General features: G+C 43.2%; 1 long non-coding RNA gene across 9 annotated transcripts in view; it reads right to left on the minus strand.

Annotated features, from left to right (window-relative positions):
* The window catches only part of LOC309628087, a 483,589-nt gene extending 481,243 nt beyond the window's left edge, over positions 1 to 2,346 (minus strand). For 4 of the 9 annotated variants that reach the window (XR_014244144.1, XR_014244146.1, XR_014244148.1 and 1 more), the window contains exons 1-2: positions 2,259 to 2,343; positions 399 to 580 (exon numbers count right to left, since the gene is read on the minus strand). This is a non-coding gene — a long non-coding RNA (uncharacterized lncRNA). Of the gene's footprint in view, positions 1 to 398; positions 581 to 2,258 lie in introns of all 9 variants that reach the window. The other 5 variants (XR_014244142.1, XR_014244143.1, XR_014244145.1 and 2 more) reach the window with 3 other exon arrangements.
* Positions 2,347 to 5,992: the final 3,646 nt, after the last annotated feature.

Consider the following 5,992-nt stretch of genomic DNA (forward strand, 5'->3'; position numbering starts at 1 on the left):
AACTCCTGGAGGAGACAGTATGTCTCTCACAAAAAGCAAAGCCCTTACCTTGGAAAGCACTCTTTTCCCCAGGCCTGAGGAATGTAAAAGAGATTAGTAAAGCTATCTCAAGCCAGGAGACCTCAGGGAACTGAGAGTCCTGGTTGTTCCCTATGGCTGGGGGCTGTGTGTGAGCCTGGTTAAGGGAAGATAATGTTCAAGGATAGTTGTTGTAAACTTGTTGACGTCTGTGGTAGTGACTGAACTGAGACGATAAGCAATTCCATGGGATTACTGTCTAATAATGAGTTCCTCTTCTGTCTATATAAGATTCAGTAAATTCTAAATAAAGTACCTAGCAACCATCAGTTGTCTTGGTCCTTCTGACCCCATACTCACGGTGCTATTCAGTCCCTTACCCCTCTCCGTTGGTACCTGGAAGATCCCCTGCGGTGGCTGGACCGTCGCATCCATCAGCCTCCATCTGCATGATACATGTTGACTGAAGCACTATTTCAGGCTCTGTATCAGCTACCTTCAGCTCCGTGCCAGCTATCAGGATAATAGGGTATGACTGCTGTTTGATGCTTCTCTTTGTGACCTGTAGTAGACCAGGGCTGTCATCAGGCATATTTTCCTGTCACCTACCTAGCTACCTCTACTGTACTGCTCTTATGCCACTGTAAATCCGTCACCTTCCCTGGGTGATAGCCTGTTAAAATTTTCCTACCAAACTCTTCATCTAAAACCTTGGTTCAGAGGATCTTTCTGTTAATATTATCATTCCTTGGGGCTTTATCTGGAGGACAAGACACAGGTTCTTTCTATGCTCAGGTCATCCCCAAACATAAAGGAATATCTCAATTAGAGTCTCATGACTGAGACTACTTTCCCTTATTAGAATTTGCTGGGTAATGTCTGTATCCCCACAAGACTCTTAGTTCACTGACAGCAAAGACTGTGTGTCTGTTTTCCTCATGCTGGTGTCTGACACATAATCAGTAAATATTTATTGAATGGAAAAATGAGTGACTCAGCATACTTGTCCCTGTCCTTGTCAAAAACAATTTTTTTCTGTTTAGTATTAAATATTTTGCTTTTGATGGCAGTAATTTCTTGCTTTAATCTTATACAAAGCATGGCATATGGGCTGCAAGAGGTGAGAAATACCAACTTGGGAGAAAAGGAAGACAGGACATGAAACAGTGCAATCAAAGCAGAATTAACCATTGTCAGCACTTACAGCAGGGACAGAACTTATTTTTCTAGTGTCAGAAACACATGAAGAAGTAAAACCACTGAGAAAGAATACATTTCACAAATATCCCTCTATGCTCCAACAATATTCCCTGCAAGGCTCTTTTTATTATTTGCAGGTCTTTTTGACTACAGTAGATGCACACTAGATTTTTGTTAGATGATATATTATAGTACTGGGGTGGTATTTAAAACTGTCTTTGTAAACTAACTCAAAGCTATAGTGCTAAAAAACTCTGTCCCCTAGTACCAGTTTGTGAGAAATTTTGCTGTTTGAAGTTTTATCTGAGAATGGAACATTCTACTCTTGCCTAAAAAATGTGAGCCCGGGGGGTTCATTTGATCCAGAGAAGCAGGATGGATTTACAACCCAGGTGCAGAACTTCAGATAAGGAATTTGGGATCATAGCATTACACATTTATCTTAACTTTGTAGTGTCCAAGGAAACTTGAGTCTGCCTTTCACCCCATGCTGGTAGTCAGACTGAGTTCCTAACAGAACTCTAAACAGTGTTTCTAACGGGACCTGGTGAGGCCACACGACCCTTCCTTTGAGTGACTGCTGCTTTCTTAACAATAACTTCCCCAGCCCTGCTTCCTTCCATCCACCTCATGAACAAAGATCTATGATACTCAGTTCAAAGCAGATTCTGCTTCCTCTACCCCTTTCCTAGAATCTCAGCACAAGTTCGTATCTCGTCAGAATTTCCTTCTAGAGTTTATGCTTACTGAGCCGCTCCAAGATTTGCCTTTCTGCAGCATGTTAAATTTAACTTTGATGAGCTTATTGATAAAAAGCGCTTAGTTGTCATTGTGCTTGCAAAGTAGACATTCAATAGCTTGGGGTAGAGAGACATGAATTCATATTGCTATAATAAGCAGCAACTAAAGTAATGCTTATGTATGAGCACTGTAGTCCTACATGCTAAATCTCATAAACCCAAAGAATCTACCGCCATTCAACCTCTGAGAGATGAAAAACGAACACAGTCGAGGTGACGGCCCAAGAACTTGAGACTCACGTTAAGTAAAGGCTTCCGGTCTCGCGCAACTCACAAGGACCTCTATGCAGCTCACCCCAGCGAGCCAGAGGCGCGCGCATGCGCAGCACCCGCGCGCATGCGCAGCACCCGCGCGCATGCGCAGCACCCGCGCGCATGCGCAGCACCCGCGCGCATGCGCAGCACCCGCGCGCATGCGCAGCACCCGCGCGCATGCGCAGCACCCGCGCGCATGCGCAGCACCCGCGCGCATGCGCAGCACCCGCAAGCCGCTCCGCCTTCCCATCAGCGCCTAGATTTACATCCGGGTTCTTAGGCTTCACGCTCCTCTCGCCGGCTGGTGTTTCTCCGGGCTGACTGGCTGTTGGCTGTTCCCGCTGTTCCAGCGTCGGAAGAGCCGGTGGGTCCGCGGGTGAGTCCACGGGAAGGACCAGGAAGGGGAGCCGGGCGGGGACCCGGCTGGTCGTTGCACCCACCGGTGGGCTCTATGCGGAGACGGGGACGCGGGGCGGATGGGGGTCCCGGGAGCCTCGAGGCGGGGGCCGTGGTGTCCCCAGCTTTGTTCCCCTCCAACTTGACTGGTCGTCCTCTTCGGGACGGGGCTTCCTTGGCCCTGCTCTTTGGCGGTCTTCTCCTGGCACTTGTTACAAATTCGTAGTAGTCATCCTCATTTGCATTCGTTAGGGTTTGCGGAGCGACGGGCCCAGCGGCCCGGCAGGTGAGGTGAGTTTGCAGCCCTCGCCTTCCGGGCAGGGACCACAGCCTTCTCTGCTGCTTCTCGCCCCTCGTCGGGACCCTGACCTGGACCCCTGCTCTGAGAGCCCCCTTCTTGGTCGGGCTTCAGGAATCTTTTGAGGTCAGGTGTAGTGTGTTGTAGTGAAAAAGCGCAGAGCAGGGATTCTGGAAGCCAAGGTTTCAGATTCTAGTGCAGATTCTAAAATAGTTGTGTAACCCAAGTCGTCTAGAAGTTCCCATCCAGCTTTAAAGTTCTGAGGTTTGTGTTTGGCAGCTCTTTGTCCAAGGGACGCACACCCAAAATGAATCAGCACCAGAGGAAGATGAGGGCGGGGGTGGTGCTGTGTCATTTTTTGAGTGTTGTCGGGTCAAGATGTCAGAGAATGGTCGACCACAGCAGCAGTTCAGATGTGTGAGGATTGGCAAAAACTGGAAGAAGACACATTTAAAAATCTGAACACATGTGACATTCTACTTTTCTCTGGGTGAGGTGATTCATTTGGGACCTTTGGAACTGAACTCTGGACTCGCGGAAGAGCTTAAGAAAGCAAAACGTGCTTGTACTTGGTCTGAGAGACTTACTTGAACCTCTGTGCCATGAAGTCATCTTGTATGATGTTATTTTCCAAATTTATCCTGATTGTAAGAATCACCTGTGATATTTGTAAAAGTGCAGATTCCGTGGACCCCATTTCATATCTTTTGAAACACCATGTCCAGGGAAAGGTCCGGGGAATCTTTTTAACAGGCATCCTAAGTGATTCTTCCTTATAAGGCACTTTTGGGAAGCATGTATCTTTCAGTCAGATAGACCCTCCACCACTTAATAGCTTTATAACTTCAGTAATAAACTTGTGAGTTGCAGTTTTCTTTATCTGAAAAATGAGGATAAGTTCTGCCCCAGAGACTATTAAGTGAGTCTAAGCCCTTTGATAGTAGGATCCTTATCTTTGTCATTTTTGTGTCTACAGAGCTTAGTGCTTGACATTTAATAGGCCCTCCCTCACAAGTGTGTTGAACTGAGAAAAGAAATAGCATGCCCCAAAACACAGAAGACACTTGGAAAGCTCTAATGCCATTCCTCCTCCTCACCTTACAGGGTTTTTTTTTTTCTCTTTTTATCAGTAGTCATTTTGCTGAATACTCTTATTAGAGATAAGTATATCTCTTGATGGTTAAAACAGCCAGGAAATGTTTCTGATTCTTTGGTGTAACTTTGAAATTGTTTGTGCCATTAGATTACTAATGAATTTAAATGGAGGCCAAGTCCACCTGTTGGACTGAATTTATGACTTACTGTGTAAATTATTGTCTGTAAATGATATTTATCTCTTGTTATTGTGCCATAACTCTAGATCATGGTGATCGTAAGTTTTTGTTATGCCAGAATCTAAATCATCATGTTCTTAAGGACATATTTAGATTCAGTGTTTTCATTGTAATAAGACCTCCTACTCCCACTAATGGAAAGATTTTGACTTACTTCTGTATGTATGGTTTGTGGGTACAGAATTCAGGACTGCTGAAGCCATTTGTGAAAGGATTGGTGTGGGTAACGAATCCATTTAAATATAAAACTAAGAATTAAAAAATGGGAATTATGGTTGTACAACACATTGTAAATGTTATAAATCTTGGCAGTATAAAATAATACATGTTACAGAAATCGGGGTGGGAGGAAGTGTAAGAATGCAATTTTCACATCTTTCATGGTAGTAGGTCAATCCACGTTGTGTAAAATGGAATCATATAGTTTTTAAATGATGCTGATCTCCTAATATTTGTATAATATTTTTTCTTAACCTGAGAATATTCTTTTAGGAACTGAAATTGCTTTTTGTGAAGAATTTTGTCCCCCAGAGATCAGCAGTTTCTTTAGTTCACTTTATTTTCTTTTGCTTCTGTTTAATGCAGAAAGAATTAAATTCGTTATGCTTTTTGTTAAAAATAGCATGTCTAGTATGATCCCATTGTTAGAAATTATTTCTATACATCCTATTTATATGTGTGCATTAGATAGATACCTGGAATGATGTATACCAAATAGTAATGAGCATTATTTCAGAGTGGCAGGATTTGGGTCGATTTTTTTTTTTTAACTTCTTTGTATCTTTCTGTATTGATTGAAATTTTTTAAAGTGCAGGTATCACTTTTATACAGAAGGGAGGTTTGGTTATTACATCATTCATAGGGAGAGTTCTGGATTTTAGTAAGTAACCCAAAAGGTGCTGAGTAATCATTACTACCATTAATTTGCAATCAATAAATGAGTGCTGCTTTGTTTGCCTTTAGATTTGTTTTATGTTGCTTTATATAGTGTACCTGTAGAGATAGTGCAGTGTGATGTCTTTATGGTAAATTTGCCTTGATAAAAATTTCAGCTTTGTCACTTAGTAACTGTGTGAACTCAGTCGAATTATGTCAGTCCCTCTACTCATCTAAAACTGGATGTTGTATGTACTTCAGAAGGTTGTTGTGAGAATTAATATTTGTACTTAAATGACCTAGCCCACTGCCCAGAACCCAAAGTTCGTTCAAAAGAGAACAGCCATTATTACTATTTTTTTTTTTTTAGAAATTCACGTTCTTTTATTTATTTATTTATTTATTTATGACTGTGTTGAGTCTTCGTTTCTGTGCGAGGGCTTTCTCTAGTTGCGGCAAGTGGGGACCACTCTTCATCGCGGTGCGCGGGCCTCTCACCATCGCGGCCTCTCTTGTTGCGGAGCACAGGCTCCAGACGCGCAGGCTCAGTAATTGTGGCTCACGGGCCCAGTTGCTCCGTGGCATGTGGGATCTTCCCAGACCAGGGCTCGAACCCGTGTCCCCTGCATTGGCAGGCAGATTCTCAACCACTGGGCCACCAGGGAAGCCCCCATTATTACTATTTTAAAAGTACAGATTGTATTTGTATACATGCATGTCTTTCTTAAGTACTGTCCTTTTTAAAGTCATCAATGTATTGTACTTCTGTTTGACTGTAAATTACTTAAAGTGCTCTACAATGGAATTTTCTCAG

Source organism: Balaenoptera borealis, assembly GCF_965194805.1.
Source record: "Balaenoptera borealis genome assembly, chromosome: 4".
In the NCBI taxonomy this organism is placed as follows: domain Eukaryota; kingdom Metazoa; phylum Chordata; class Mammalia; order Artiodactyla; family Balaenopteridae; genus Balaenoptera; species Balaenoptera borealis.